Source organism: Solanum dulcamara, chromosome 1, assembly GCF_947179165.1.
Source record: "Solanum dulcamara chromosome 1, daSolDulc1.2, whole genome shotgun sequence".
Lineage (NCBI taxonomy): Eukaryota > Viridiplantae > Streptophyta > Magnoliopsida > Solanales > Solanaceae > Solanum > Solanum dulcamara.
In genome coordinates, this window is record NC_077237.1 from 78,521,337 (window position 1) to 78,530,336 (window position 9,000).

General features: G+C 34.5%; 1 pseudogene; it reads right to left on the reverse strand.

The window, feature by feature from the left end:
• Positions 1-337: 337 nt before the first annotated feature.
• LOC129872467 (NEDD8-conjugating enzyme Ubc12-like) lies at positions 338-8,595 on the reverse strand (annotated as a pseudogene).
• Positions 8,596-9,000: the final 405 nt, after the last annotated feature.

Below are 9,000 nucleotides of genomic sequence, written 5' to 3' on the forward strand. Positions count from 1 at the left end.
TATGTAAAACAATGAAAGGAAACTTACATCAAGATACTCAAATTAAAGAATTCAACTCTGGAAACCACAACTCAATAAAACATGTAATGAAGTGAATCAGTGTTTTAAAGGACATGCAATAGTAAACGCAACTCAATATAATGAAAATATAGTACTTTTACTTTATTAGGGCGTTTCTCTAACCGACAACCATCACTTATAAGCTCAATACTACTCTCAAATAAGTTTATTATGCTCATATACGTCAAGTGAGTACAATATTCAAAATACATCTCATCTAGTCTCATTGGACTTTACATCAATTTACTCAACTCATCTCAAAATAGATATTTTAAAATATATTAATATTTATATTCAAATTAATAATTAAGAAACTTCTCAAACTCATGCTCAAAATAATAATTAATAGATTTCTCAAACCCATTTAAACTCAATGCTCATCCTCTTTCAAAACTCAACAACGTTTAAAGTACGTTTGCCCTACATATCCTCCAGACATTGCTCTTCTGACATTGGACTCGAACATCTTCGGGTCGTCACTCAACACAGCAGCTGCGTCATGATTTGAGGGAATCCTCGTGATTAGGTTCCTGCAGAATCGGAAGTTCTAAACTACACCAACTACTTAAAGTAGCGTAATATACACCAAACTAGAAAGAAACAAGTACACTGAACAGATGATATAAGCCATAGATTATGGTGTTGATGTTGAGCACAGGTTTCCAGTCTTCTCGGAGAATGTTGAGACACACATTTCCTTCCAAGTCGATATTCAGGTGGTAAAACTGCAAAATCCGAGTTACCAGAGCCAATGATAAACAATTGGAGCCTAAATTCATTCTTCAAGAAATTAAAAGAGAGTCGAAAAGGAAAAGCTATAAACCATTACCCACCTTTGTCTTGCACTTGACCTTTGGAGCCTCATGAGGATAGATAGGACAAATATGGAAAGAAAAGACAAAAGTTCCACCCCTGAATACGAACAAATAATACAATGCATGTTATCAGCACCAAGGAAAGCTAACTTGAAGTGCACCAAATTTCCATACAAATACGAAAATAAAAGGCATATCCAAGTCGAGTGGTGACTTCAAACTTCATGAGGTCATCTTTTCCATTAGGGAATGATATCCTACATTTTTTAGGTGGATTTAGTCCACTGATATCTACAGGGAACAAGATAAACGTTATGGCCATCACACAATTTCATTGGTGTGGAAAAAAAAATAGAAGACAAAGAAATAGTCGGAGAAAAGAACCACTCAGAAGGAAAAGATATAAATGAATCCCTTTATTTTTAGATTCTTTTTAATAAGGGGAAACATTATATGATGAATCCGAGAATGGGGCAATGAAGGAAGGAACTGATACAATCATTCATGAACTTTCATCAAAAAGTTAACCAATCAAAAGAAGGAAAAAAAAAAGAACTTCCATTAGAAATTGCTTTGCATCAAGCAACAACAATCTTCACTTTTCACTCCCTCTATATGTGAGAGTCATATGCAGATAGCTGCCACATATACAGATGTTCAAGCAACATCAATCTTCAACAGCAGGTTGTCAAAATTAACACAACTATCGTATCTATATGAGTAAAAGGAGTCAACATAGAAATGACAACGAATGAAATCAAATCTCCACCATATATGGGAGATTCGGGGAAACCTGTGAATGATGAAATATGAAATTGAGGAGCACTACAACTTTCACTGCCTTTTGGCCTCCATTTACACTAACCCAATAGCTGGTGGATGAACTGTTTGTGAAATACTGAGATCAACCACACCCACCCCCTCCAGTAAAGTACGATCTTTCTTTTACTTTTTTTTTTATCGGGAAGTACTACATTCTCTCTTAACTTACCATTTTTTCAGCCTACAACAGTGTTGTCAAAAGCAAAAAGCACAAAATTCTCTAAGGTCTGTTAGGGCTTTAAGCACAAATAAAGTGTGAGCTTTAATGAAAACGGCGCAATGAAGAAAAAGTACAAATGTATATATTAAATTCAAGACTAATAATAATAAGTATGAACAACAAATATGTGGGACAAAGAAATTGAAAAAAAAATTACCATAAAGGAAAATATCAATTGCTTAGTATCGCCTCTTCAGGAGACATTCATGGGAAAGAAAAAGTATGTCTTAGAGCCTTGATGACGACATTGAAGCACACATTAAGTGAGGCGAAGCGCTCAACATATTTTGTGCCTCAATTCAAGGCTTAAGCGCGCCTTTGACAACACTGGCCTACCGAGTTAACCAATGACCTTTCTCAGAATCATCTTACATTTGGCAGATTCTACATTTACCACACACTGCCACGTGTTCACATGGTACCAAAGAGGAGAAACTGGTTCATGTTATGGACCACAACTTCTCATGTCTCAAATTATAATCAGAGTACACTATTTCATCTGAAACTTTACAAGGAAGATCTATAAGGAAGGAAAACACACAAATGAAACGAAACCCTAGCTAATCAAATCTAAATTGACAAATTTGGCATGCAGAAAGAAATAAGAAAAATACGTTGCATGAAATTGAATTAAAAGATTTTACAATGAAAGGGGAAAAGGGAATGCCTTTACGAAGACGCAGCTCTCCTGCACTTTGTTTCTTAACCTGTGGCTTTCCATTTGCATTTTCAGCAAGCTCTCTCTGTTTATCCTTTACTTTAAATAACTTAATCATGGTCCCTACAAAAGTAAAATGCGTCAGATTGAACCATAATACGAATTACGAGATAGCATACATGAAAAATGAGTCTTCCCCATCTTTACATTTTGAAGTACAAATAACAACACGTGTACGTACGTAAAAATAAAAAAGAATAAAATCTGCAGTTGCCAACAAAGCCTCCGCCCCAAAGTTGGGTTCGAAAATATGAATCTTCGGTATCATTACATGTTATTCGAGTCCATTTCATATTGAATAATAAGGCAAATTAGAAGTTCTCTTGAACTAAAGGTTCTTCAAACCTCGCATTTATTCTTATAGAGATATAGAAGTCTCTAATCAAAGATAAAAGGATTCCCAACACACACTAATATTACAAATTTAAATGCAACAACAAATAATACTTAATCTCAGCTAGTGGGTATCACTTGAATGGATCTTTTACTTCTAACGTATTCTGTTGCGCTTGATAAATCTGCAATTTAGAGATTGTAAGTCTTCTGAATCATTACTTCTAATGTATTCTGTTGCGCTTGTTAAATCTGCGATTTAGAGATTGTAAGCCTTCTGAATCAACTACCCTTCCGTGCTAATATGAATAAAGAATATAAATCGTTTCTTTTTATAACTAGCCAATGTTTCAGCGAAATGTTCCAATAACTCTTATGAGCTTTAAAGCAGAAAAAGAGAACTACAAACTTCTGTATTTTTCATTTCACTACTATTTACGCTTTGAAGGGGAGCCTTGGAGTAACTGGTAAAATGGCTGCCATGTGACCAGGAGGTTACGGGTTCAAGCCTTGGAAACAGCCTCTGGCAGAAATGCAAGGTAAGGCTGCGTACAATAGACCCTTGTGGTCGGGCCCTTCTCCGGACCCTGCGCATAGCGGGAGCTTTAGTGCACGCGGCTGCCCTTTTACTATTTACGCTTTAGAATTGTTATCCCTTCCATATGAATATTGGTAATCTTACGGAAAATAGTTGATCACAAAATCGGTAGAAAACTTTTGAAAGCTTGAGGCGTGTCAAAGACATTGTACTTAAGGATTTCACCCGATGTAGGTGTATCCCCAGGATTCAACAAGCTTTTCTAATATAAAACTAGGAGTACAAAAACTAACAAAGATTTATTTAAAAGAAAACCTAGCAGGCTAGCACTCAAGAAATGGAGAAGAGATTTTGTTTCTTAGAATTGACTCTTGATTTTCTTACTTACCAAAGTGGAAAGAAGGGAAGAGATGCCAACATCTGACATCAAAATATAACGGACAATGGCTCACTTTCGGAAAGCGTAACCGTTTGAATATTATAAATGCCATTCAGTTCAATTGAAGGCTATTCAGGGACTTTAATAGATAAAATATGAGAGAGGATTAACTAGAAATATTATCTCATAATAATAGTCATTCAATGGCCATAATCAATTTGCATAATAAAAATTCAAGTTGTCTGTTATAGGCAGAGGCAAATCTAGGATTTCTAGAACATGAGTGCGCTAGTTAAAAAAATAAATTGTATTACGTAGGAACTGATCCCTTGTCCTCTATGTAAATAACTCAACATTCAATTAAGTGCACCATTTAGCCTTCTTATCCTTCAAAAATATATACATAAAATACCTAGTTCTACGGAACAACCGGGTTCACTTGCCCCATTTTAGGCTATAAAGTCGCTTCTGGTTACGGACATTAAGAGTATATCATTAATGGACATTCCTGTTTTAGATAACACTATTTTTTCTAACAGCAGGTACTACCGCTGACCTATTCTCGGCAGAACTAAACATAATGATCTTAATAACAGAGATACGCATAGAACGACCCTGCTCCCAACTCTAGCCTGGGACAGTTCCGCAAATCAAAAGTAAAATTCAGCATCAATCAAGCGTTCCCTTTTTATGTTTTATTATATAGCAGCATTATTTTGGAAAGACGCAAGAAAGTACTTGAGTTTTAATAAAACTAGAGCAACTAAACTAGGATACAACAATTGTAACTCCAAAGACTTATTCGGGCTCAAAAAATAAGATCACAAACTGGCTATGTTGCTCAGATTCTCCAAATATAATGCCGCAATTGGAGTTTCCCACGGGTGTGACATTCTTTTGGAAAGACACAAGAAAATACTTGATCTTTAACAAAACTAAAGCAATTAATACCACACCCGTGGCACGATCATCCAAAAATGCACTGCTTTTTCAGAATCCAACACACCATTTTTGAGGAATCCGAACAACATAACAATTCAAGTACCAACATCTAATGATGCTAAAAAAATCTGTTTTTTTTCCAGAGGTTCTCTAAAATAGCACTTTTTCCACTGCCCAGACTTAAAAAAGTTAACAACAACAACAATTAAGTCAATTCCAACTGCTCAGAACAACGCAAAATGGGGAAACTAAAAGCAAATAAGAGAGACCATGAACTAAGATCAAACATGCCGCCAAGAAGCATAATTTCTAGACAAAATTCTTGAAAAATCACAACTTTATCAAAAGGGGTTCAGTTTAAAGAGCAACCAATGACAATTGAATCGATTTCACGATCTGGGTAAGAACAAAATTGGAAAACAAAAATGAAATAACACATAAAAGAACCCTTATATCGCTGAATCTGAAAAAAAGACAAATAAAACTACAAGCAAATAGCAAAAATTTGTGAACCTGCTGCTGCTGCTGAGATGAGAATCTGCAAAGAAGATTGAAGAAGGATGATGGTGTCTCGCTACTTATAGTAGAAGAGAATCTGAGAAAGAAAGGAAACTGAAAGCAAGTTTTTTTATTTTTGCGTTTACAGAAAGGTGGATACACCCTCTTGTACTATGGGGGAAAGAAAAGCAATGCACTAAGTCGTCAAGGAAAATTGAATCGTAGTCAAGTAGTGAATGCATGTTTATTGTGGTCAAGAAAGTAAAAGACTCGCAATCTAACAAAGGTCAATCATTGAACATACTTCCTTCATGTTTGAGTTTAATGATGAACAAATGTATTAGATAATAACCTAGCCTTGTTCCTTTTTTTACCTAAACAAGGACACAATGAACTTTTGGGATATGTTATCTTTGTGTAGTTGTGATGGTTTAACCCCACACTCCACATCAAAGCTTGCATGTGAGGATATTTACAAGAAGGATCAGGATTCAGGAAAATAAATGTGGACAGTTCAACAACCTGAGAAAACAGTTTTCAACAACTACTAAGCCTGTCCTTAACAACTAGGGATCAGTTATATCAATCCTTGCTTACCACATTCCCCATGTAAATTCATCTCTTTGTATCGTAAGGATTCATCATGAAATTGGCTAATTTTATACCGGCTAATTTTATTAAAACCATTTACCATGTACTCTTTATTTGATAAACAATGTAGTATGTATCAGCCAAGCAAGCTTGAATGATTCTGGAAAATGCTAGCTCTATATAGGCAACATAAATTTTCAGATAATTAAGAACTAATGATCTCCTAAGAAGATCATACTCAAGCTTCGATACTCCCAACACATCCTTGTAATTTCATCTCCCACAAAACAAGACCACTAAAACAGGTTTGCAGTGAAGTGGTACAGTCATATGCTTTTTATCATTAGATGGTTTGAAGAAAAATTTTGTTTGAACATCGGCATAGATTGGCTTTCGTAGTGTCAATTGCGTTTAGAAAACGATGTCGAAATTAATAGAAATTGTTTATATGATAATAAGTACATGTTACCATTAAAAATATTAAGTACTCCTTGCTTTAAGTTAAAATTTATTATTTTCTGTTGCCTTCAATTTTTTCATCAAAATCTTAGTTATTTATAATAAAACTTTATTTTTAGTTGATAGTAACTTTGGTTTGTAGTTTGCCTCTCTTTTCTTTAATTTAAAAGTTATCTTTCTTTTTTTTTTTGCAGGATTATCAACATAAAAAATCAATATTGTCAAAACTTGTGTAAAGGAATTCCAATGGTGTTATCAGACATGCTATAATATAAAGTGCCGCATTGTGATTGTGATAGCGATATTGACTAATGTGCAAGAACAACAAGGAAAGCGGATGAATGCGGTGGCTTCCAGAGATTGAATGATCCTACCCAAGTGAATGCACAACTCATTTTACCTAAACTCTAATTATATATAGTCTAATGTATTGAACTTATCTACTATTGATTAGTGGTTTTAACATTATGTGTATCACTGTGCTCTATTAAATATTAAGTACATTCCATGTAGAGCAAAAGCTTCTCATTGCTGGTTTTCTAATGTGTTTTTTGAGTGTGATTATTCTCTGTATGTAATTGTGTATGCTTTTAGCTTAGATTTGTCATTTTTGCTCGAGTTGTTAAATATGTGACTTCCTTTGGACTAGTCCAAACCAATGCTTACTAGATGACTATATTATTGACTCGGTTTTCTTATTCTCAACCTTATCTTTCTGTGTCTTTTTCTATATATGAGCAATTTTACGCTTAAATTGAGATGGTTTACTTGGGTGATAAAAAGCATATGACTGTACTACTTCACTGCAAAACTGTTTTAGTGGTCTTGTTTTGTGGGAGATGAAATTACAAGGATGTGCTGGGAGTATTGAAGCTTGAGTATGATCTTCTTAGGGGATCATTAGTTTTTAATTATCTGAAAATTTATGTTGCCTATATAGAGCAAGCATTTTCCAGAATCATTCAAGCTTGCTTGGCTGATACATACTACATTGTTTATCAAATAAAGATTACATGGTAAATGGTTTTAATAAAATTACCTCTATGGAGCACATTTCGTAGACCATATAGGCAACCAGCAAAAAACATCCAAGGGACAAGGAAAGCTAAAAAAAAAATGTAGGATTTACCAAGAAGAAGCAGTCCTCCTATTTGAGTATCACTTCTGACTGTTTGTGGTCTGACATCCAAGAATTTGCAAAATTCTAGTATCAGATATCATTTTCTTTCAAGGACGGTTGTTTTCCCAGATGTTTTAAGTTATTAGTTAAGATTGATTTTTCTCTCTCTTCAGTTTAAGTTGCCTGAGGATGCAAAAGTGCTGGTAATGAAAATTATTCCTCTCCTGCTATTTTATTCTTTGAGTTTATCACTACCTGTTGTTTCTCTAGTTTCAGTTATCATTTCATTATTGTTGCTACTGTTGTTTTCTCCAGTATTTTCCTACATGGCTTCTTCACTACGTATTTCCTTTTTGTACTAATATTTTATATGCATTACTTGAAGAGAGGTCTATCTGAAACAGTCTCTCTATACTCATAAGGTAGGAATGAATCTACTTACACACCACCCTCCTCGGACCTCACAACACTGGGTAAGTTGTTGTTTCTTCTTGTCATAGTCCAAGTTCCACATAAACGAGTAATTGGGAAACAGAAACACAACCTAAGAAATTATTGACCTAACTATCTCATCTGCTATTGCATTATATAACTGATATACTACAGAGGGAGTGTAGATACAAAACGCTGTTTAGGACTTCAACGGACGATTAAATGTAGATTAATGAAGATACCCTAGCAGAGTTACCAAATTTACCAACAAGAACCTCAAGCTGAACACACGCACAGACAAATCCCAATAAAATAGAGTGAGAATGCTTACTGGGTTTGTGAGGTTTGCCATCAACCCATTTGGAGATGGAGTAATGGACCTTCTCACGGGAGAGGGCTTCGGACTTGTAAGGTTCCTTAAGGTAATTCCTAACAAGATTAGCGCATAGATTTGAGTAGGTTATGTAATTCATCCCTGCTGATCTCCAGAATGGTGCTGCTGCGTTCCATGCCCATTTCTCCGCCGCTCTGTTCTTCCCTTCCTCTCGATCGCTCTTCCTTTGAAAAGGTATTTTGTATCTTGGTAGTGCTGTGATTACCAAAAGGGCATTTATGCGGATTAACTTTCATCACGTATAATAAATGGAACAAGATTCGATCCAACTAAATTTGTTTGTATCAAAATGGGTTGGATCAAAACGGATTAAATAATGGGTTATAAATCGGTTTAAGACTCAACTTAATTTAATTTCAATTAAAATTTACTTATTTTATTTGTTCTTTATAATATTTTAGTACCTAATAATTTATTTATTTTTATTATGGTTATATATAACATATCAAAATAAATTTTAAAAAATATTCTGACAAAATTTCTTTTGAATCAATTTGGGTTACATATCAATTTAATTTTTAATGGGTTGAAAGCTAATAAATGGGTAGGTCAATAACCCTTCCAAACTTAAACATATTGAGCGGATTAGGATTGATTTTGCCACCCCTACTTTGGGTATTTGTTTTCTAAAAAGAATGTTGAGTTATTTTTTTCAAAAGAACATTGTGTTATGAAAATA